This window comes from Eptatretus burgeri, chromosome 2 (assembly GCF_056783735.1).
Source record: "Eptatretus burgeri isolate ZD-2024b chromosome 2, Ebu_testis_v1, whole genome shotgun sequence".
In the NCBI taxonomy this organism is placed as follows: Eukaryota; Metazoa; Chordata; class Myxini; order Myxiniformes; family Myxinidae; genus Eptatretus; species Eptatretus burgeri.
In genome coordinates this window covers 96,698,969-96,721,942 of record NC_140962.1, presented here as the reverse complement: position 1 = coordinate 96,721,942, position 22,974 = coordinate 96,698,969, and the positions used below count along the sequence as shown (strand labels likewise).

The following is a 22,974-nucleotide window of genomic DNA, read 5'->3' as shown; positions in this document are numbered from 1 at the left end:
TGGTTTCGTGTCGCGCTATCTTCGACTTTGTTCTGCGCTCTAGTAACGTGATATTCGGCTTACTCAAATTATCTCAAAGACCATATGAGGTGCATGGTAAAAAAAGTAAATAAAATGGTTCTGAAACAGTGAAATCGTCTTCCACTTACTGCATTAAAGTAAAATTACTACTGATACTCTGCATCAGTTCCTTTCTTAAACACACCCACCCCAACATGTCGCGCAGAGCGTGGGTTATGCTAGTTTGGATTACTTTCCGGAAAATCTAGGGGATGTGAGTGAAGAACAAGAGGAAAGGTTTCATCAAGATATGAAGGAAATGGAAAGAAGATATCAGGGAAGATGGAATGTCAGTATGATGGCCGACTACTGCTGGATGTTGCATCGTGAAAGTCCACCAAATGCTCACAAACAAAAAAGTTCCAGGTGTAGTTTTCAAGTGAGAAAGAAGAGATTTTGAGGTGCTGAACCTAAAAAATGATTGGAGCAATTGTAAAGAATCTATTGTCTGACTTTTTAATTACATTTGTGCCATTTCTCTTTGCTAAATAGAGAACCAAATTTATTTTTATTCGTTTCATTTTGTCTTACCATATGGGAATTTATCTAAAATTCTTGTATATTTCATCATCAATTTGTAAGAAAGCCTTACGTGATGGAGAAAAACTGTTTTGATATTTCCAATTAGCACCCCAAAAATATATAAAGTAACATAAAATTATCGAAACAATTTTTTTAAAGTTCCATTTTGTAGACCTGTGTAATGAATTATCAAGTCGTTAAGCATTAATCTTATAAACTTGGCCTCAGTACTAAAATCAGTGAACCCCGACTGAGCCCAAAGGTTCTCGGGTCACAAAGTTGCTGACGCACATACGTTGAGAGCAGACGGTTTCTTAAGGGATTATATAATCACTACACACACACACACACACACACACACACACACACACACACACACACACACACACACACACACACACACACACACACACACACACACACACACACACACACACACACACACACACACACACACACACACACACACACACACACACACACTAGGGGAGGTGTGAGGTGCGATTTGCGAACACGAAAATTGAGAAAAGTAGAGGCGACGGACGATGAAACGAGAGAAAAAGGTGAAAATAAATTTTGGAGGGTTTAACGGTGAGAGAGGAAAAGGGAAAGGAGTTATTTATTCGTATGCAGCCTCTGACAGCATCATTTTTCTGGGGGCACCACTGTACCGCTGATGCAGTGCCCCTGTTAGCAATAAGCTGGTACTCCTTTCGCTGACCTCGCAAGAATGACAGGCTGAGTCAACCCACCTGGTGTTAATTCAACGGTAGAAAAGAGGCTCAAACTGAAGACCCTAAGACCTGCCAGCCACCTGAACGGTTAAGCCAACACCAAAGTTCGGAAGGGGGTGCATTGAACCTGCAGGGGGGGAAGGGAGTTCAATTATTGTGCGATACTTGCATATGTAGTAAATAGATGTGGCCGTATTACATTTTCCCTTTTTGGGGAAAGAACATTACAAAGAAATCTCGAGCTTGGTAGGATCCTGTACTGTTGTTCTCAAATCTTGCTCTGCTGCTCCTGCTTTTCCTCTGTCTGCTTCCTTCAGCCTGTCCTTTTCCTTTGGTCATCCACCATCCGCCTGGGAAGTCAGCTCATATCACTCCAATTCAAGGGAAGGGTGCAACAACATGTATCAATGGCGGGACCACTAATTTTAATTAGAATTATAAGCAAGGTTGTGGAATCCATCATCGCTGCTTTAGACATATTTTCTCTATTCAGAGCCTGATTTCTATAACCAGTTATCCCCACGCTTTTTGAAAAAAACGGGGGTTGGGTGGGGGGGGCGGATATTGCAATCGGCTCCTTCTGTCTGTCTGTCACCCTATCTCCTCTAAAACGGTTGGGTAGAAATTTACCAAACTTGGAAGTTGTGACCACCACATGGCACGAAGGTGCAGTATCATTTTTTGGAACCACCCCCTCTTTTGACCTTTGGGCAGGGTCAAAAGGTAAAAACCAAAAAATGCAATTTGGGGCACATTTTAAAATCATTTTTAAATGAAATTTTGTACATTCAATCAACATTTGAGGCAACTTTTGGGGACACCTCTCTACGGAGGTTGTACTGTTGTGGGCTGGGGGTCGGTGGCTAGGAACGACCGCTAGACGGAGCAATAGGGCCGTCTCCCACCGAACACCCAGAATTAAAAGGTCGTCACCCCGGATAACTCCGGAGTCGACGTGTCACTTAAAGGACCGTGGTCGCCAATATTTCGACGGCGTGAGGTCGGGTCCACTTGTCTATTCCAATTTACCCAAGTACTCACGCCGTCTAGCTACCGGGGAAGCCACACCCTTGGCCGACTCTGTCCGAACCGAGTCGCATGTACCGACTCGGGTCCGGTGTAACCGAGCGGAAGTTACCAGAGCCGCGTCGGTCCAAATGAACACTTACGGCCCAAACGGCCTCACTATTTCTCAAGCCCGCACCATGCTGGGTCAATGGAAGAAATGACAGGCAACGAGCTGGTACATTTAACAGGGGTTTATTTATAATGGGGAGAGGGTGACAAAGAGCAGAGTTATCTGAATAAAAGAAGTGCAATTTACAATAAACATTGGCACTTAACAGTCTCTACTTACAGGACAGGCGCCCCACACACACACACACACACACACACACACACACACACACACACACACACACACACACACACACACACACACACACACACACACACACACACACACACACACACACACACACACACACACACACACACACACACACACACACACACACAAGAAATGGGGCCGGTTGGCCTTTATTTGACCCTTCAGCTCAGGAGGGAAGGCGAGCTGAGGGTAAGATTTCGGTCGGGCACCTTTCCACCTCGTGCGGTCTAGTTGAGACGAGCTGGTTTGGGGGGGGGGGGATTCGAACCCACACCTTCGTCGCCACACCAAGCACCAGGGACTGGGAATGACGCAACGGATGCCAGCCAGCACGAGAATGGATGAGACGAGATGAACACTTGTGGGCAAGATGAGAACGCCGGCAGGCAAAGCGAGACGATCCCAGAAGGCAAAACGAGGGCAAAAAAAGGCGACGAGGCTTCTTCCTTTGCCAGCTGGATCGCCCCCACTATTATTCATTCCTCACATACGTAAGGTGGGAGGGGTCCGTCCTGAGGTAACTCGCCTCATCATTGGACGGGGGCGTGTCGGGGGTTGTGTCGTGGTGTCTCGGTGGCCCGCCCCCCGAAGAGGCTCTGTAGTTGTTTCAATTTTTGCATATGTACTGCCGAAGCGAGTACTGGTATTCTGGCTTCCCATTGGCTGGAGGAAATGCTCCATACCCTTCTTTGGAGTGGAGCCTTGATCTGAGGCGATGGAGGCTCCATCCACGCCTTCAGCCAAAACACGTGGGCAAGGGAGTCGGTGTGCGAAGGTTTGGTTGGGTGGCAGAACGAAGCAGGTGGTGTTGTTGTTGTTGGATATCAAAAAAAAAAACTAACTACAAAATAACTCACAGCGCACACATGAAATTCCCGTTAGACACAGGGGATGGATTCTAACGATACACACATACTTAATGAGATAACTAAACTTTGGGACTGCTCACTGTGTGCAATAGCCTTCCAAATCCGTAACAGTACCCCTCTCCCCCAAGTCAGGACTCAGGGGCCAAATCTTCCCCATTCTTCCCTGCTGCCTGGATTCGTCAGGGCAGCGCAGTCACGGTCACAGTGCTGATCGGTCCCCAATCCCCTTGGACCGGCCCATTCCCTCTTCTCTCTGACTCGCTAGTCTCTCACTCGAATTTTGTCATGGCCCTGACTTCGTGAAGGCGGGTGTACACCATCCTAGACGTGGGGAACCTCTGGGTCGCTCCTTGGAGATTGATCGACTGTCTCCGTGCCGCACCGGCTTGCTCAAGAGAACTGTCCGAGACGCAACTACGACTGTTACCACGACGACTACTTTTTTTTAAATTTGAACTGGATTCACACCCCCAGTGTTGGGGACTTCAGGTCACAGAGATCAAAACAGGAAAAATCATTTTTTTACTCAAACTTTGATGTTGGATCATTAGTGGTGGAACTTTTTGCCATTTTTCACTCCGATGGTGTGCCATCGACTTCGCTCTAGTTTTGGGTTCTGTCCTGGTCAATGAGATCTGCACATCCTGGTGCTTCTGCCTCAGCAATCGTCTGAGGCCCTCAATCTCAAACATCGGGTCAGGGCCATCACCTTTGAAATATTTCGGCCAATCGACACAGTCTGGCATCCTTATCTGTTTGCCAAGTAAAGCTTGATGTTTGTGGCAAACACAAAAGGCTTCCTTCATACCTAGATTTCTGACTTCCTGCACGCGTGTAGACAACATTATGCTATCGATGGAATCCTTTCCTCTCCTCTCGCAGTGAAGGCTGCAGTGCCCCCAAACCAGTATCATTGGCTCAGTCTTGCAGTCATAGTGGGGCAGATAACAGAAATTTTTGAGAGGAATCGTGCAAATGATGATACAATCATCAAATTTGGCACATTTGTTCTCCAGGGAATTTGAATCAAATCTGCCTGATTGGCCATTTGAAAATCCAAATTTTTCAAAATCTGCATTTTCAAAAGGCCAATCGGGCAGATTTGATCAGAAAGCCCTGCAGAACAGAAATGGCAAATTTGATGCTTGTATCATCATTTGCACGATTTTTCTACGATCTACTACACTATCAGGAGGAACATCTGCAAACACTTCAGCCTTCATTGTGCTCGGCTGGGAAATAAAAGTGAGGAAGTCAAGTAGATGCTCATTTGTAAAGGTTTATGAATGTACTGTCTCGTCGATAGCAGGCTTTTCAACGTGTAATTTGTTCACATAATTTACCTCAGAAGTGTGGAAAGTTGTTGTTACAAATTTGTTCACATAATTTACCTCAGAAGTGTAGAAAGCTGTAGTTACAAATTTGTTCACATAATTTACCTCAGAAGTGTAGAAAGCTGTTGTTACAAATTTGTTCACAAAATTTACCTCAGAAGTGTAGAGAGCTGTTACAAATTTGTTCACAAAATTTACCTCAGAAGTGTAGAAAGCTGTCGTTACAAATTTGTTCACATAATTTACCTCAGAAGTGTAGAAAGCTGTTGTTACAAATTTGTTCACATAATTTACCTCAGAAGTGTAGAAAGCTGTTGTTACAAATTTGTTCACATAATTTACTTCAGAAGTGTAAAAAGCTGTAGTTACAAATTTGTTCACATAATTTACCTCAGAAGTGTAGAAAGCTGTAGTTACAAATTTGTTCACAAAATTTACCTCAGAAGTGTAGAAAGCTGTTGTTACAAATTTGCCGCCCGGAGAGTTGTATCGCACCAAGTCCTCCTCAATGATGCACGGAGTAAGTATTCGATGAACAGCATCTTGTTAGTTTTATTTTGAAGGCCTACTTGTTTTTTGTTTTTTTTTCTCTGCCGCTCGAGCGGTTAAGTAATATTAGTGTAAATATGGTGGCGAAACGAGTTAACAGAAAGCCAGAGAGGGTTATGAATGTTTAATGCCGGAAATATCGGGGATGGTGTTCACGGAGGGTCCTCTTTGCTCTCTGGTCACGTGTGAAGAAATGTCCCACGTGAGGATTGCTATCGATCGGTTGAAAGAAGACTAGTTACTCTGAGGGAAATATCAGCGAATGTGAAAATTTTACAGATAAAAGTTGGATACGTTTGTGGAGTGGGTTTTCTGAGGAGATTGGCGGTGCTGACGGTGTAACAAGTGTTGAGATATTGTGACGATTCTGGGAGCTGAGACCGCAAGGCAATGGCACGCAACATATTGCGCTTCGTGCCTGGTGTTGGCTTCATGGTTCGGGTGCTGGGCTTGGGATCCTCGGGTCCTGAGTTCAACTCCCACTTGGATGTTCAATTAATACCAGGTGGGGTTGACTCTGCCCGTCATCCTTCCGAGGTTGGTAAAATGAGTGCCAGCGTGCTGGTATCCTGTGTCGGAGTGGTGACCCATCCAGGATTGTACCCAATAGCCGAGGAGACTGCTTCAGCAGCACCAACGCTCTGCACAGAGTATGGTCCCAATGGATGGATGGATGTAGTACTTACCAAGGCAGTTATTTAGTTTTTACATATTTCACATCGGGTCCTTCCCTTGTGTCTAATGGGTTTACAAAGGGAATATGCATTGTAAGGGATTTGTTAGGTCCTCCCCCCAAACCCCCATTCTTCCCCATTTTCTTCACTATTTATGATCTCACACGACCAAACACATGCTGGGAACAGCTAAATTTGCATATGCGTGCCAAAACCTTGTTTGGATCTGTGCATCACAACCAAACTGCCATCTCCACCACCATAGTCTTCTTCACTACAATTCTCCCACAATGACAGTGATAACCACCCTGCTGGGCTTCAGATACACACCAGACTTTATTCTCATTCAACACCACCATTCAAGCTCACCTTTCCAGCCTTCTCCCATAATCCACATTGGATTCGCATCAGCCCATCACCCACCAACAACACTTCAACTCCACAACCGCACCAACCTCTACGACTCCCGCTACCCACCGCCTTCCTGCACCCCGGACCATCGTCTCACCTCACCCACAGACACCTTTGGTTCACGCCCGGACCCGGACCCGACAATCCAGCCCATCAAACACCAGATCCAGTGTGACCACTCCTCATTTTCATAAATGCCAAAGTGAACCAATGAAAAAAGCCAAGAATTCACAAGGTTTCGGAAAAGCGATGATAATAGAAAACCTATACACCAAGAAAACCTATAGAAAACCAAGACGCCAAGATGAACAACGAATAGCCAAGATCTTGTGAAAAAGCCAAGGAGTGGTCACACTGACCAGATCACGCATCACATCGAGACTACGGGGACCCCCCCTCCCTCTCTCTCTATTTTCGCGTGTGCTCATTGACTAGCACCCGAGAAATGATGTATTGCCCACCAGGAGTTTGACTATATGCTACAACAGGGGATCACAAGACCATCATCCAGCAGTTGGGCTTCACCGCTACACACGGTACCAAAAAGACACCGAGGGATTGACGTCCTTGTTGGGATTACAGGTCCTTCAACAATGCAACTGTTTGAGACTGTTACCCCATTCCACATATTCAGGATTTTACTGCTACACTTCATGGCACTACAATCTTCTCAGGCATCCGTCCGCTCGAGGAGAAGGTGCACATTATTCGGGATTTCCTGTTGCCTTCATCCCAATGCAAACTATGAGTTTTTTGGCCTCATCAACTTTTACCATCAATCTATTCGAAACTCAGTCACAACACTGCAGTCGCTGATTGAGTTATTAACAACTGGTTAGCACCCTGAAGTGTTTCAATAGGTTGGAGCCAACCTTATCAGCCTTCCACACAATCAAATGCACTGGCCAACGCCTCACTTCTGATTCATCCAAAGCCAGAGCGGCCAACATTCCTGATGATAGATGCGTCTGAGGTCACTGTGAGTGTGACTTTTCACCAGTTCATCGATGCTGACTGGCGTCCATTGGCCTTCTTCTCTAAAACACTGAAACCATCAGAATGTAATTACAGCGCCTGCGATCAGGAATTACTCGCTGGATACCTCACCATCAAGCACTTCTGCAACTTCTTAGAGGCCACACAATTGTCTGTCCGAACTGACCAAAAACCTTTAATTTTCACTCTGTCCACATATTCAGACTCTCACTCTCCTTCGCCAACTCAGTTATATCTCGCAATTCATCACTGAAATCCGGCACATCAAAGGAATTGTGAATTCCACAACCGATTCTCTCTCACACATCGAGGTATTGGTGTGTTTTGCGAGCACACTGGCCGTCGATTTTAATGCACTTGCAGCAGAACAATGCGAGGAGACAGAGCTCTGCCGTCTGTAATCTGTTGCAGGTTCGCTTACATTTTGTGAAGTACCACCCCCGAGGACAAACACTATCCCAGTGTGTGATTCATCGACAGGACAGTCATGCCCTTTCGTTCCTGCTGAATTCTGTCATGCAGTCTTAGACATTTTTCATTCACTCGCACACCTAGATATTCAAGCAATCCAGCGATTCATCACTACACGCTACATCTAGCCACGCTTAACACTGACATGTGCCGTTAAACCAAGCAATGGGTTCATTTGTCCAATTCGGACATATTTGATATTTTGCGCGTCTCTGGGAGATATATGTTTAATACAACAGTTCAGTGATTGCTCATCCGAAGGTTCAATGCCAATGTTCCAAGATCTAACGTCATACTGTTGCACCACTCGGCAGCTTTTCAACAACAGATAGGCGTTTTGGCAAGGTCCATCTGGATCTTGTCTGTCCCCTACCACCTTCAAACAGGCACGTCTATTTACTGACTTGTGTTGACCACTTCACCCATTGGCTACACCAATACATTGGCCAGAGTCTACACCAATATCTGACATCATTGCACATTTTGGTGTTCCATAAACCATCACTATGGATCATGGTAGCCAGTTTGAATCAGCTGTATTTTGTGAGCTGACTCGACTCATGGGTACCGACCGTGTGCGAACCACTAAATTCCATCCAGCAGCGAAAGGTATGGTGGAGCGTTGCCACCACCAACTCAAGTCTTCCCTGAAAGCGCATGACATCTCCACGCACTGGACGGATGTCATAACTATGTTTGTGCTTGGTATGCGAGCTGCTCTAAAAGATGACCTGAGATGCTCCACTGCAGAGCTGGTGTACGGTGCACTGCTTCATCTCGCAGGAGAATTCTCCTCAGTGTTTGATGATACCTTTCTCAATGTCACCACCTATGCCAACCAACTTCACATAGCCATGCAGGGTTTCCAGGCGACATGAATATGTACGCATTTGTCACGCCATATTTTTATTCCCCAGGAATTTTCTATCTGCACCCACGTATTCATGCGGTGTGATGCTGTCTTGAAACACTTGCAGCAACCACCTGACGGACCTTCGAAAGTTCTACAATGCTCCGAGAAGACCTTCATTCTCGATAGTAACGGTGGACGTGAGAGTCTCTATAGATCGCTTGAAGCCAGCTTTTCTTGACGCAGCACCAGAACCGACCTGCCCACTGACCAACGGGCAACACCTACTACAACAATACCCTTCCCATCATATACGACTTGCTCAGGATGATATGCACACTGCCTCGCATAATATTTATGAGAGTACATTTTGCTGTTAACCATGTCTCTTTGCTGTGACTTCTATTTTTGCATGGACAGTCAACACCTCTTATTCTACAACATGATGTATTTTGTTTGTACCTTCCCTTAGATTAACGCACTAGGAGGAGGGGGAGCGGGGGGGGGGGTACTGTCACGGCATCATTTTTCTTTTCATGTTATAATACGTAAGTACGAGCAAATACAACCCATAACTTTGTTGATCGGAATATTAAGGGGGGGGGAGGGGAGGGGAGGAGAGAGAATGGGGAGAGAAAGTAGGGAGAGAGAAGGGGAGAGAGACAGGAGAGTGAAGGGGAGAGATAAGAGGAGAGAGAAGGGGAGAGAGAGAGAGAGAGAGAGAGAGAGAGAGAGAGAGAGAGAGAGAGAGAGAGAGAGAGAGAGAGAGAGAGAGAGAGAGAGAGAGAGAGAGAGAGAGAGAGAGAGAGAGAGAGGTGGGGAGTGAGGAGGGGTAGTGGAGTGAGGAAGGAGGGGGGAGCGAGGAGTGGTTGGGAAGCGAGGAGGGGAGAGCAAGTGAAGGCAGTGTAAGAGAAGGGCAGGTGAGGGCAAGGGAAGCCAGTGTGATGGGATGGCAAGGTCAGGCAGTGTGATTGGAGGGTCCGCTCAGACGTAACCACCATCCAGACATGTATGGAGATAATCACCATCTGGATACGTCCAGAGATAGCCACCGTCTGGATATGTGCGGAGATGACCACCATCCGGATATCTGCGGAGATAACCACCCTCTCAATTTCTCAATGAGTGGCATAAGCACTGTCCAGATATGTCAAGGGAAGGCAGCATGAGGGGAAAGCAAGGTAAGGCAGTGTGAGGGGAGGGTCTGTCCTGACATAACCACCATCAGAATGACAGGTATACTATGGGGGGGGGAGGGGAGAGAGAATAAAATGGGGAAGAGGGATGGGTGGAGGAGTGAGGAGGTAGAGAGACCAAGGAGGGAGGGGCAAAGAAGGAGGGGGGTGAAGAAGGAGGGGTGGGGGAGAGAGAAGGGGTAGGGGAGGGAAAAGAAGTGTGAAGGGAGGGGAAAGCAGCATGAGGGGACGGCAAGGGACGGCAGTGTGAGGAAAGGGGCCATCTGTAAATAAACACCATCCAAGCATGTATGGCAATAACCACCATCTGGACATAACCAATGTCCGAATAGATGTGGAGATAGCCACCATTCGGATATGTACAGAGATAACCACCATCCAAATACATGCGGCAATAACCACCATCTGGGCATATTCACAGTCCAGATACATCCAGAGACAAAGAGAGGGAGAGGAGTGGGGGAGTGAGAGGGGGTGGGGTGGAGAGACAGAGGGAGATGGGAGAGAGATGGGAAAGGGGGGAGGGAGAGGGGGATTTCAGTAGATGTGATGTCCAGTTTAATGGCACACACATTGATGAATCATCCTGCCTGTGAAACACCGGGATGACAGTTTATAGATAGATCGCTATTCAAACTCAGGATAGACAGATTTGAGTGAGTGTGTGTACATCTCGGTTATCCTGCCGTGATGTCAACGAAACGTTTCATTCTTTTATATTTGTTTTTAACCATGCCGAAATGACCGCAGAACAATGCAGAGCCATCGCAGGTGAGTGGCCTCTGAACGTTGTTCACATCGGTCGATATACAGTATTCAGTGACAGTGCGAATATTGTAGAGCACTCGCCAAGTGGCTTAAGCACTCCAAAAAAAACGGTTCATAAGGAACGGCTCGCTTGGCACACGATTAACAATCACTGAACTGTCATATTAAACATATATCTCCCAGAGATGCGCAAAATAACAAATATGTCCGAATTGGACAAATGAACACTTTTTTTAGCAGTTGGAATTGCTGCTAAGTTAAATTCTGGAGCTTAAATTTTATAATTTGGCTTAGTTTACGAAATTCTCGAGGTTATGGCATGTGCGGAAATGAAATAATGCCACGAACATTAGCATATCTGGGCGTTTATAAGCAATGCATTGTGTCCAGCAATTTGTAGATATGATGAACAGGCATTCGATAATATGAGTGAGGAAAGTGAAAAACAAACAAACTTTAAATATCATTAAGAAATCGTTGCGGCCTGTTCCAAGTCAAGGTATGGTGGAGTAAGCCAAAAAACATGGTAGCTTCAGACCCCAATGAGGTAACCCAGGAGAAGCCTGAATACCCCAGAGAGCGAGGTGGCCGAGGATGGTGCCTGCTAAAGGATATAATTAAATAAGGCCATAAATTATCTTCATAAGTGGTGTTTTAATTAACCCGAACACCCAATTTTCAGTCATGCAGTTCCTTAAAGTTTTCTTAGTATGCTTGCAAAATTTTAGGCTGTTATGTTAAATGGTTTTGGAGTTTTGTTGGAGACACACTCACACACACACACGCATGCACACATTGACATTTATTAGTGGAGAACATTATCACTGATTATGGTTTTACTACCTGAGAATAACAGATCTGTACTTGCACGCATCAATCCACCAACCCGTGCGCAGCACAGCAAAAATCCTTTTATTATTTGCTTCTCAAATATAAGGAGCTTTCCCTTCAAATTTTCTTTTGTTCAGTCCTTTGTTTAGCTTAACTCACCTCACCTGCTAGCTCTATCTGAGTGTTGGTTAGACAGTGGCATATCATCTGTTTCGTTTAAATTATCCAGTTACATTTTTCACTTTCTTCATTGCCCTCATTTTCATGGTGTTGGTATCTACCTTCAACTCATGAAAGTTATTTTGAAAGTGGCACTGACGAGTTTGTGTTTCCGCCTTGCTCTTCTGCATTCAACAACATTTCTCTTCCTTCTGTATCGTTTTCCTTCGTTTCCCTCTCGTGCTGAGCTGGACACGATCTTAGACAGCATTGACAGGGCTATCTTACTCCACCCTTCTGCACACATCATGGTATTTGGTGACTTCATTGTTCACCACAAGTTATGGCTGGTACACTCTTGTAATACTGACACTCCTGGTGTTGATACCTAGAATTTTTCAATCTCTAAAAATCTTACAATTTTTTTTTCCTCTCCCATTCATATTCCTGACCCTGCTTCAATTGGAAGCCCTAGTGACTGTGTTGCTGATGTCCTGCCTCCAATTGGTAACTCAGATCATTCCACTGTTTCTGTTCATGTCTCTCACTCTTACTCTTTCAACTCCAGTGCATCCTTTTCAACATACTGTGTTTCAGTTTGGGAAAGCTGATTGGGATGGATTTCGTGCATTTCATGCTGATGTGCCATAGACCTCAGCTTTAAATCTTGGTCTGGATATGGCTGCCGAGGAAATATCTCAATGGATTTGCATTGGTATGGACACATATTCCCTCACATATCTATCAAGTGAAGGTTCATTCCCATCCATGGTTCATTCCGGCTTCTGCATCAGTAATTGCTCATTGCAACCACTTTTTCAAAAAACAGTACCATGTGAAAGGGTCTCGGAGTGCAAATGTCTGTTCCGCAAAGCGAGTAACCTCTGTCAGAGAGTTCTTGAGGATGCTAAGTTTTTCAAAAATATGCAGATTCTGTAGCCAATTATATTGCAACTCAGCGGCTTAGCTGTAGGGACTTTTGGCTGATTGGCAAGAGTGTACTTGACTGCAATACATCTTCTATACCTCCTCTCATTTAGGGACCTGAGGTTATTACTTTACCTTTGGATAAGGCAAACCTCTTTGCAGATATTTTTGCTTCTTATTCTACCCTCAATGATCAAGGACATCCTCTTCCTGATTTTCCATCTCTTGCAGACTCTGATATTCCTGTTCCCATTTTCTATCCCTCCTAAAAATGTTACCAGAACTATTCATACTGTAGATGCCTCAAAAGTGACTGGTCCTGTTGGAATCTCTGTGATTGTATTGAAAATGTGTTGCCGTGAACTGTCATCGGTTCTTTCCAAGCTATGCAACTTATTCTTGTCTGAGTCTGTTTCCTTCATCCTGGAAAGTGGCTTCTGTTGTGCCTGGTTTCAAAGGTGCTGGTGAGAATTCTGAGCGAAGTAATTATTGCTCCATCAGCCTGCTTCCTGTCATAAGTAAGGTGTTTGAATGCCTCATCAATCAACAACTTCTCAACCACATGGAGGACAATGAACTTCTCATTGACTGCCAGTATAGCTTTCACCATTCTTGTTCTACTGGCAATTTGCTATCATTAATTACTGATCATTTAATTTGGCCATTGGATCTCAAAGGTGAAGCTCGATTAGTTGCTTTGGATATCTCAAAGGCCTTTGACAATGTGTGGCACAAAGGTCTGCAATGTAAGCTTCAGTTATGTGGTGTATCTGGAGTAATGCATTTCATCATTTCAGCTTTCCTTACAAATCGCAAGATGAAGGTGGTACTTGAGGGTCAATCTTCTTCTTGGTCCCACTTTGTTCCTTGTTTATATCAATGATCTTCCTGGTCATGTTCTGTCTCAGTATGCTGATGACTCTTCACTTCACTGTACATCTGCTGACTCACTCAACACGACTCATAATGAGGTTGGAGTTTCAATGGACAATGATTTAGAGAATGTGTTGAAAGTGGGGGCATGACTGGCTGGTAACTTTCAATGGAGAGAATACTAAATTGTTGGCCATGTCTCGCTCAAGAAACAGATGTTTCCCTTTTGTGCATATTGGGGCTTTAACCTTATCAGAATAATCTGAACTTCGCCTTCATGGTTTTGACATCTCCCTCTCAGCTTAGTTTTGATAAGTACATTTCTGGTATTACTGAGAGAGCTGCCAAGCGAGTTGGTTGTCTTCATCGAGTGCAGAGGTATTTATAGGTGGATCAATATACCATCAGACCCTCAACAAATTCTAACAAAAGATTTGTTTTTTTTTTTACCTACTGGGTGTTTTAAACAACAGAAAAAAGTAAAAAATTTGACCACCATAAATGGGTTAAAACTGGGTCAGTTCCAAGATGGCCACCGCTGACCCTGAAAATCAGGAAGGCAGCTGTAACTTCCTTATTATGAGGTGTAGAACAATAATTTTGGTATCTAGCCAAGGGTTTTAAGGGTCAAGCAATTCATTGGTGCCAATGGATTTATGACTTGGTCCATCAAATCCGTTAATCCAAGATGGCGGCCAATAATCATGAATGAAGGCACCTACCAATAACTCCCATATTTTTTCACCTTTAAATCAGTTTTTGGGCCAACTAATGCAAATAACTGTTTTTGTAGAATAAATTTTATTGACATGTTTCGGAATAATGTATTGCAGAGAGTACACTGAAGAATTCCGTGAGAAATCTTAAACATACTAAATGCAATAGTAAAAAAAAAGTAACTCACTCTTTCACTGTCTCGGTTTAGTCCTCAAAACTGTCCTCTCGTTTAGACCTCAAAAAAGCTGGTTGTGCGAACTGTCACAGGACGTAAGTTGGCATGATCCACATGCAGAAGTACATGGAAGCCCATATCTTTTGCAACTGCGACAGGGAGTATTGCAACCAATTGCGCAATTGCAATGCACCATTTTGTGTAGAGTGTCAAGTGCAGGATTCATATCAGACATTATGGGTATAAGTTGATTGTCTTCAAATCTCCAACCCCAGTTCAAAGGATCAATATCACTGTCCATCCCCATCCATTCATGGTCTGAAAGTACACCCCGAGACAATAGAATTTGGTAGAAGACTCAGTTGGGGGAAGTCTTTCGGGCATAACAAATGATTTTGCAGAGACGACTTTCTTAGTGAGTAGATCATAACGCAATGCTGCCAGAGAACATGTACTTTTCCCACCAAACATAACAGCCATCGCTTGACTGCCGAGGTTGTCTATGTCAGTGCGGTTCTTGCATGGGAAAGTGAATGCATTTGCACAGGATTGGAGGACTAGATTACCTTTCACGAGTTTTTGGAAGGCTGATTTCTTTCCAACAACTTAAACACGGGACATCGAATCACATCCTGTGAAAGCATGAAGAAATAACAATTGTGGATGCAACTCACTGCCAAGAACACGCTTTATGCAATTGATGTTGTACACTTTTGGAATGCCTCTTGACCGACTGTCCGATCTAAAATACAGTGGTTTGCCATCTGCTGTGGCTTAATGAAGAAGAAGAATTAACAAGTCGGTGTCCTCTCCAATTAGCATTGTAGACTTTTTTCTGTCATTTAAAACACCCAGTAGGTAAGAAAAACAATAACAAAATTGACCTTTTTTGGAACTTATTGAGGGTTAGGGTGATTTTTTTCTTAAATTGACCCACCTATTATCTCCTCATGCTGTTTTGTACCTATATAAAACAACTATACATCCCTTTGTGGAGTACTGTTGCCACAGTTGGGCTGGAGCCCCACCCTGTCACTTATCCTTACTTGATAGGCTCCAGAAATGCATAGTTAGCCAGGTTGGTGCAGAGAAGGGTTCAACTCTTCAAACACTCTCTCACCGTAGGTGAGCTCCAACTGTTGTTGGTTGTACAGATATTTTCATGTCAAATGTTTTCTTGGCCTTTCTATCTTGGTTCCTGCTGTACAAGTGTTTATTCGCAGGACTCAGGTTGTGTCGCTGCACTCCATGGATTGGAGCTGATCCAAAGTGTGGAACAAAATGTTATGCAGATAGTTTTATTCCTCATGCTGCCTTGCTTTGGAATTCACGATCTGCAACATGCTTTCCATTATCCTATGATTTACGCAACTTTAAGAGAAATATCAATTCCTATATATGTGCAGTCCCAATCCAAAGTCGACACCCGCTTTCAAAATTTTCACCTTTGGTTGCCTGATAGTCTGAAATTAAATTGCATTCAATCAGATTTTTTTACGACCTTTATTTACATATCGTAACCCACAACTTTCAAGTGAAAAACAAATTCTACAAATTTCAGAAAATTATTTTAAAATACAAAACGACCATAGAATATCTTGTTTGAATAAATGTCCACCCACCCCCCCCCCTCATAATAGCAATTCCAAATCAGCTCAGGTGTAACCAATCACCTTACACACTAAGTTAATTGGCCTCCACCTGTGTGAAATTGTCATGATTCTGATTATTTCAGACCAAAATCAGCTTCCAGTCGGTTTCCTGTGCTGGATAGTGCATTTCACAGCAAAGACTCAACCATGAACCCCAAGGAGCTTTCAAAAGACCTGTGGAATAAAATTGTGGAAAAACACAGATCAGGGGATGGATACAAAATATTTCAAAGGCCTTGAATATCCCTTGGAGCACAGTCAAGACAATCATGAAGAAATGAAAGGTGTATGATACCACCAAGATCAGGCTGTCCCTCCAAACTGGATGACCAAGCAAGGAGGAGACTGATCATAGAGGCTACCAAGAGGCCAATGGCAACTTTGAAACAGCTACATGCCTTTATGGCAAAGACTGGTCACTGGGTACATGTGGCAACAATAACTCAAACATTCCACAAGTCTGGCCTGTATGGTAGGGTGGCAATAAGGAAGCCATTACTCAAAAAGCCCACCTTCAGTCTCATTTGAGGTTAGCAAAAATACACTCCAGAGATTCTGAAGCCATTGGGCAAAAAGTTTTGTGATCAGACGAAACCAAGATGGAACTTTTTGGCCAAAATGCAAAATGTTACGTTTGGTGAAAACCCAACAGAGTACATCACCCAAAGAACACCATCCCTACTGTGAAGCATGGTGGTGACAGCATCATGTTATAGCGATGTTTCACATCAACAGGGACTGGGGTGCTTGTCAGGATAGAAGGGGAAAATAGATGGAGCAAAATACATTAAAAATCTGAGAGGAAAACCTGCTGCCCTCTGCAAGAAAGCTGACATTGGGACGGAAGTTCACCTTTCAGCATGACAACGACCCGAAGCACATAGCGAAATCTCTATTGGAGTGGCTAAGGAACAAAAAGATAAATGTCCTTCAGTGGCCCAGTCAGAGCCCCGACCTAAATCCATTCGAAAACCCATGGCATGACTTGAAGATTGCTGTCCATCAACGCTCCCCACGCAACTTGACCGAGCTTGAACAGTTTTGTACAGAAGAATGGGCAAATATTGCCAAATCAATTTGTGCAAAGTTGGTCGAGACCCATCCCAACAGACTCACAGCTGTAATTGCTGTCAAAGGTGCTTCTACCAAGTGTTAACTCAGGGGGTGAACACTTATCCAACCAAGATATTCTAGTTTTGTATTTTGAATCAATTTTCTGAAATTTTAGGAGCTTGTTTTTCACTTGGAAGTTGTGGGTTACAATGTGTAAATAAAGGTGGAAAAAAAATCTGATTTAATGCAATTTAATTTCAGGCTGTGAGGCAACAAACCGTTAAAATTTTGAAAGGGCATGTACACTTTCTATAGGCACTGTACTTCCTACATATTTGAAGTTTCATCCTATTTCGTGAAACTTTTGTCTTTATTTATTTATTTATTCATTTATCTCTTTTTATTTTGAGGTGGCTGCTCACACTGGTAGGAGTTGGAATTGCCACCACCTCTCTTGTAAATGTTTTTTGGTACTTTCTTCTTCGTCTGTGTCTTTAATGTTTCCTCTTCCTTTCTGCTTTAGTCTTTCTTTCATTTATTTTTTTGCTTTATCTTTATCAAACTTTCCTGTAGCCTCTTAACCACAAGTGGCTTTATGCTTTGTTTGGGGGTGATTTCCATTAAGAAGGCAAGAAAAGGACATACAAGGTCGGCTGCTATGATGGATTCCATGACTGCTCACAACAACTGGAAGTAAGCTACTAGCCTGTTGTTGAATGGATATGCTTTTACACCTTTCTTAAGTATGAGAATGATGTATGCTGTTTTACAAATAGATGAATAGTGGGTAGCCGAAAGTGAAGGACAAGCTGAAGAGAACAGACAGATGTGAAGCATGAATAGCAGAGTGGAATTTGAGAACACAAGCGTTGATACCTTTGGGGCCTCTCACCGAGTGAGAGTCAAGGCTGGCCAGAACTTTCTCTATCAGACTCGGTGACCCTGTTAACTAGACTCAGTGGTGTCATGGTTAGAGCATCGATGGTTCGAAACCCAGCCGAGTCGTACCAAAGACTTTAATGAACCCCAGCCAGTGGTTTGAACCTTGGCTGAGTCATAGCAAAGACTTTAACGAATCCTGGCCGAGTCATACCAAAGACTTGAACAAACCCCGGGAGGTGGTTCGAACCCCGGCTCTTACCAGAGATTTTAAGAAACCCTGGCCGGTGGTTCGAATCCCAGCCGAGTTGTACCAAAGTCTTTAATGAACCCTGGCCGGTGGTTCTAACTCTTGCCGAGCATGGTCCATGCTGCTCCCTTGTTTGATTCTCACCATTTTAAAGGATAGAGCATGGACAAACAACCATGAGTTAGCAACCATTGCAAAGGCATTGGTGGGACAAATGGGCTGCGTTGAAGTTCATTGCATGGAAACATTTATTATTATTACAATAATAATTATTATTATTTTTATCATTATCATCGGGTGAAGAAGACAGTGTCCACGAGACAGTTGGGGTGGAGAGGGTCGACCGAGCAGAATCATTTTCAAAGACAGAGGTGCACGACTCGTGTGCTGTGTTGTTTACATTTCATTACTTTCATTTATGATGTGGCCTATTTCATGGATTTAGTTTCATGGATTTTAATTATGATGTAACCTCTTTCTGGATTTAGTTTCATGGATTTTAATTATGATGTGACCTATTTTATGGATTTCGTTTCATTGATTTTAATTATGATGTGCCCTATTTCATGGATTTTAATTATGATGTGACCTATTTCTGGATTTAATTTCATGGATTTTAATTATAATGTAGCTTATTTTATGGATTTAGTTTCATGGATTTTAATTATGATGTGACATGTCATGGATTTTAATTATGATGTAACCTCTTTCATGGATTTAGTTTCATGGATTTTAATCATGATGTGACCTATTTTATGGATTTCGTTTTATTGATTTTAATTACTAGTATGTGCCCGTATGTGCGTTGGCGTACATGCAAAAGAAAAAAGAAAAAATAAGGAATAATTGTGACATCAATCGTGATGTCATAGCACCTTGTCCTGTTATTGGTTTGGTAAATAAATGGCCATAACTTGGGAACCACTTGTCCAATTAATATCAAACCTTGAAAAGGCATATACTCAGGTCCCCAGCAATATACCTGGCAAGTTTCAATTAGATTGAACCAGTGGTTGTCGAGAAACAGCGGTCGCAGACACACACACACACACACACACACACACACACACACACACACACACACACACACACACACACACACACACACATTGCTGGAATTATAGATAGATCTGATTAATATCAAACCTTGAAAAGGCACATACTCAGGTCCCCAGCAATATACCTGGCAAGTTTCAATTAAATCGGACCAGTGGTTGTCGAGAAACAGCGGTCGCAGACAGACACACAAACACACAAACACACACATAGAGATTGCTGGAATTATAGATAGATGATGTGCCCTATTTCATGGATTTAGTTTCATGGATTTTAATTTTGATGTGACCTATTTCATGGATTTTAATTATGATGTAACCTCTTTCATGGATCTAGTTTTAATGATTTTTATTATGATGTGACCTATTTCATGGATTTTAATTATGATGTGACCTATTTCATCGATTTAAATTATATGACCTATTTTCTGGATTTTAATTATGATGTAACCTCTTTCATGGATTTAGTTTTACTGATTTTAATTGTGACCTATTTCATGGATTTCGTTTCATGGATTTTAATTATGATGTGCCCTATTACATGGATTTAGATTCATGGATTTTAATTATGATGTGCCCTATTTCATGGATTTAGTTTCATGGATTTTAATTATGATGTGACATATTTCATGGATTTTAATTTTGATGTGACCTATTTCATGGATTTTAATTATGATGTAACCTCTTTCATGGATCCAGTTTTAATGATTTTTATTATGATGTGACCTATTTCATGGATTTAATTTCGGACAAAACATTATGTCCATTTCGGACAACATTATGCAGACAACAAAACGAATTTCCATACCGGATCGGTCGAGGCCCGGGTTACCGACTACCGCCACCGGTACCGGTGGTCAGCAGGGTACCAGTGGAAATTGTGCTACTGCTGGGCGAAGGAGGAGAAGGAGACGGGGAAGGCGAGTCCGGAGGCAGTGGGAGAGGGGGAAGGGTAGAAGTGTGGAGGTGAGAGTTGGAACTCTGAATGTTGGGACGATGACTGGCAAAGGGCGAGAGTTGGCTGATATGATGGAGAGAAGAAAGGTGGACATACTGTGTGTACAAGAGACCAAGTGGATGGGGAGTAAGGCTAGGAGCATTGGAGGTGGTTTCAAACTGTTCTACCATGGTGTGGATGGGAGGAGAAATGGTGTCGGGGTAATCCTGAAGGAAGATTATGTCAAGAGGGTATTGGAGGTGAGGAGAGTGTCTGACCGAGTGATGAGTGTGAAGTTGGAAATTGAAGGGGTGATGATGAATGTCATCAGTGCATATGCCCCACATATGGGATGTGAGATGGAGTATAAAGAAGATTTCTGGAGTGAGTTAGATGAAGTGGTGGAGAGTGTATCCAAGGATGAAAGAGTGGTGATTGAAGCATATTTCAATGGACATGTTGGGGAAGGGAATAAAGAGGATGAGGAGGTGTTGGGGAGGTACGGTCTCAACAAGAGAAATGTGGAAGGGAAAATGGTGGTAGAGTTTGCAAAAAGAATGGAAATGGCAGTGGTAAATACGTATTTCAAGAAGAAGGAGGAACACAGGGTGACATACAAGAGTGGAGGAAAGTGCACACAGGTGGATTACATCTTAAGCAGGAGATGCAATCTGAAAGAGATTAGTGACTGTAAGGTGGTGGCAGGGGAGAGTGTAGCTCGACAGCATCGATTGGTGGTCTGTAGGATGACTTTAGAGGTGAGGTTGAGGAAGAGAGTGAGGGCTGAACCAAGGACCAGATGGTGGAAGCTGAAGGAGGAAGACTGTTGCGTGAAATTTAGGGAGGAGGTGAGACAGGCATTGGATGGTGGTAAAGATGGGTGGGATGATTGGGCAACGACAGCAGAAGTTGTGAGGGAGATAGCTCGGAAGGTACTTGGTGTGACATCTGGGCAGAGGAAGGAAGATAAGGAGACTTGGTGGTGGAATGAGGAAGTACAGGAAAGTATAAGGAAGAAGGAGTTGGCGAAAAAGAAGTGGGATAGTCAGAGAGATGAAGAAAGTCGGCAGGATTACAAGGAGTGGCGGCGAAATGCAAAAAGAGAGGTGGCAAAGGCCAAGGAAAAGGCATATGACTAGCTGTATGAGAAGTTGGATACAAAAGAAGGGGAAAAGGATTTATACCGATTGGCAAGACAGAGGGACCGAGCTGGGATGGATGTGCTGCAGGTTAGGGTGATAAAGGACGCAAATGGGAATGTGCTGACGAGCGAGGAGAGTGTGTTGAGAAGGTGGATGGAGTACTTTGAGGAGCTGATGAATGAAGAAAATGAGAGAGAGAGAGAGAGAGAGAGAGAGAGAGAGAGAGAGAGAGAGAGAGAGAGAGAGAGAGAGAGAGAGAGAGAGAGAGAGAGACAGAGAGACAGAGAGACAGAGAGAGAGAGAGAGAGAGAGAGAGAGAGAGAGAGAGAGAGAGAGAGAGAGAGAGAGAGAGAGAGACAGAGAGAGAGAGAGAGAGAGAGAGAGAGAGAGAGAGAGAGAGAGAGAGAAAGAGAGAGAGAGAGAGAGAGAGAGAGAGAGGGAGAGAGAGACAGGGAGACAGAGAGAGAGAGAGAGAGAGAGAGAGGGAGAGAGAGAGAGAGAGAGAGAGAGAGAGAGAGAGAGAGACAGAGAGACAGAGAGAGAGAGAGTGTGTTGGAAGAGGTGGAGATAGTGAATCAGGAAGTGGGGTGGATCAGTAAGGATGAAGTGAGGACTGTTATGAAAAAGATGAAAAGTGGAAAGGCGGTTGGCCCAGATGGTATACCAGTGAAGGCATGGAAGTGCTTAGGAGAGATGGCATTGGGGTTGTTAACCAGATTGTTTAATAAAGTCTTGGAAAGTGAGAGGATGCCGGAGGAGTGGAGATTAAGTGTACTGGTTCCGATTTTCAAGAATAAGGGTGATGTGCAGAGCTGTGGAAATTACAGAGGGATAAGTTGTTAAGCCACACCATGAAGGTGTGGGAAAGAGTAGTGGAAGCTTGGTTGAGAGGAGAGGTGACGATCTGTGAGCAACAATATGGGTTTATGCCAGGAAAGAGCACCACTGATGCGATGTTTGCTTTGAGAATGTTGATGGAGAAGTATAGGGAAGGCCAGAAGGAGTTACATTGTGTGTTTGTGGACTGAGAGAAAGCTTCTGATAGGGTGCCAAGAGAGGAGTTGTGGTATTGTATGAGGAAGTCGGGAGTGGTGGAGAAGTATGTGAGGATCATGCAGGATATGTATGAGGACAGTGTGACAGCGGTGAGGTGTGCGGTAGGAATGACGGACCGGTTTAAGGTTAAAGTGGGATTGTACCAAGGATCGACTCTGAGCCCTTTTCTGTTTGCAATGGTGATGGACAGGTTGACGGACGAGATCAGACTGGAGTCTCCATGGACTATGATGTTCGCGGATGACATCATGATCTGTAGGGAGAGTATGGAGCAGGCTGAAGCGAGCCTTGAGAGGTGGAGGTACGCACTGGAGAGAAGGGGAATGATAGTCAGTTGGAGTAAGACGGAGTACATGTGCGTAAATGAGAGGGAGGGTGGTGGTATGGTGCGGTTGCAAGGAGTTGAGGTGGGGAAGGTGGATTGGTTTAAATACTTGGGATCAA

General features: G+C 43.8%; 1 long non-coding RNA gene across 1 annotated transcript in view; it reads right to left on the bottom strand.

Moving 5' to 3' along the window:
* The window catches only part of LOC147032630 (uncharacterized), a 63,292-nt gene extending 57,301 nt beyond the window's left edge, over positions 1-5,991 (bottom strand). Inside the window, exon 1 of the long non-coding RNA XR_015055261.1 lies at positions 5,348-5,991. This is a non-coding gene — a long non-coding RNA (uncharacterized LOC147032630). The remainder of the gene's footprint in view (positions 1-5,347) is intronic.
* Between the last annotated feature and the right edge of the window lie 16,983 nt (positions 5,992-22,974).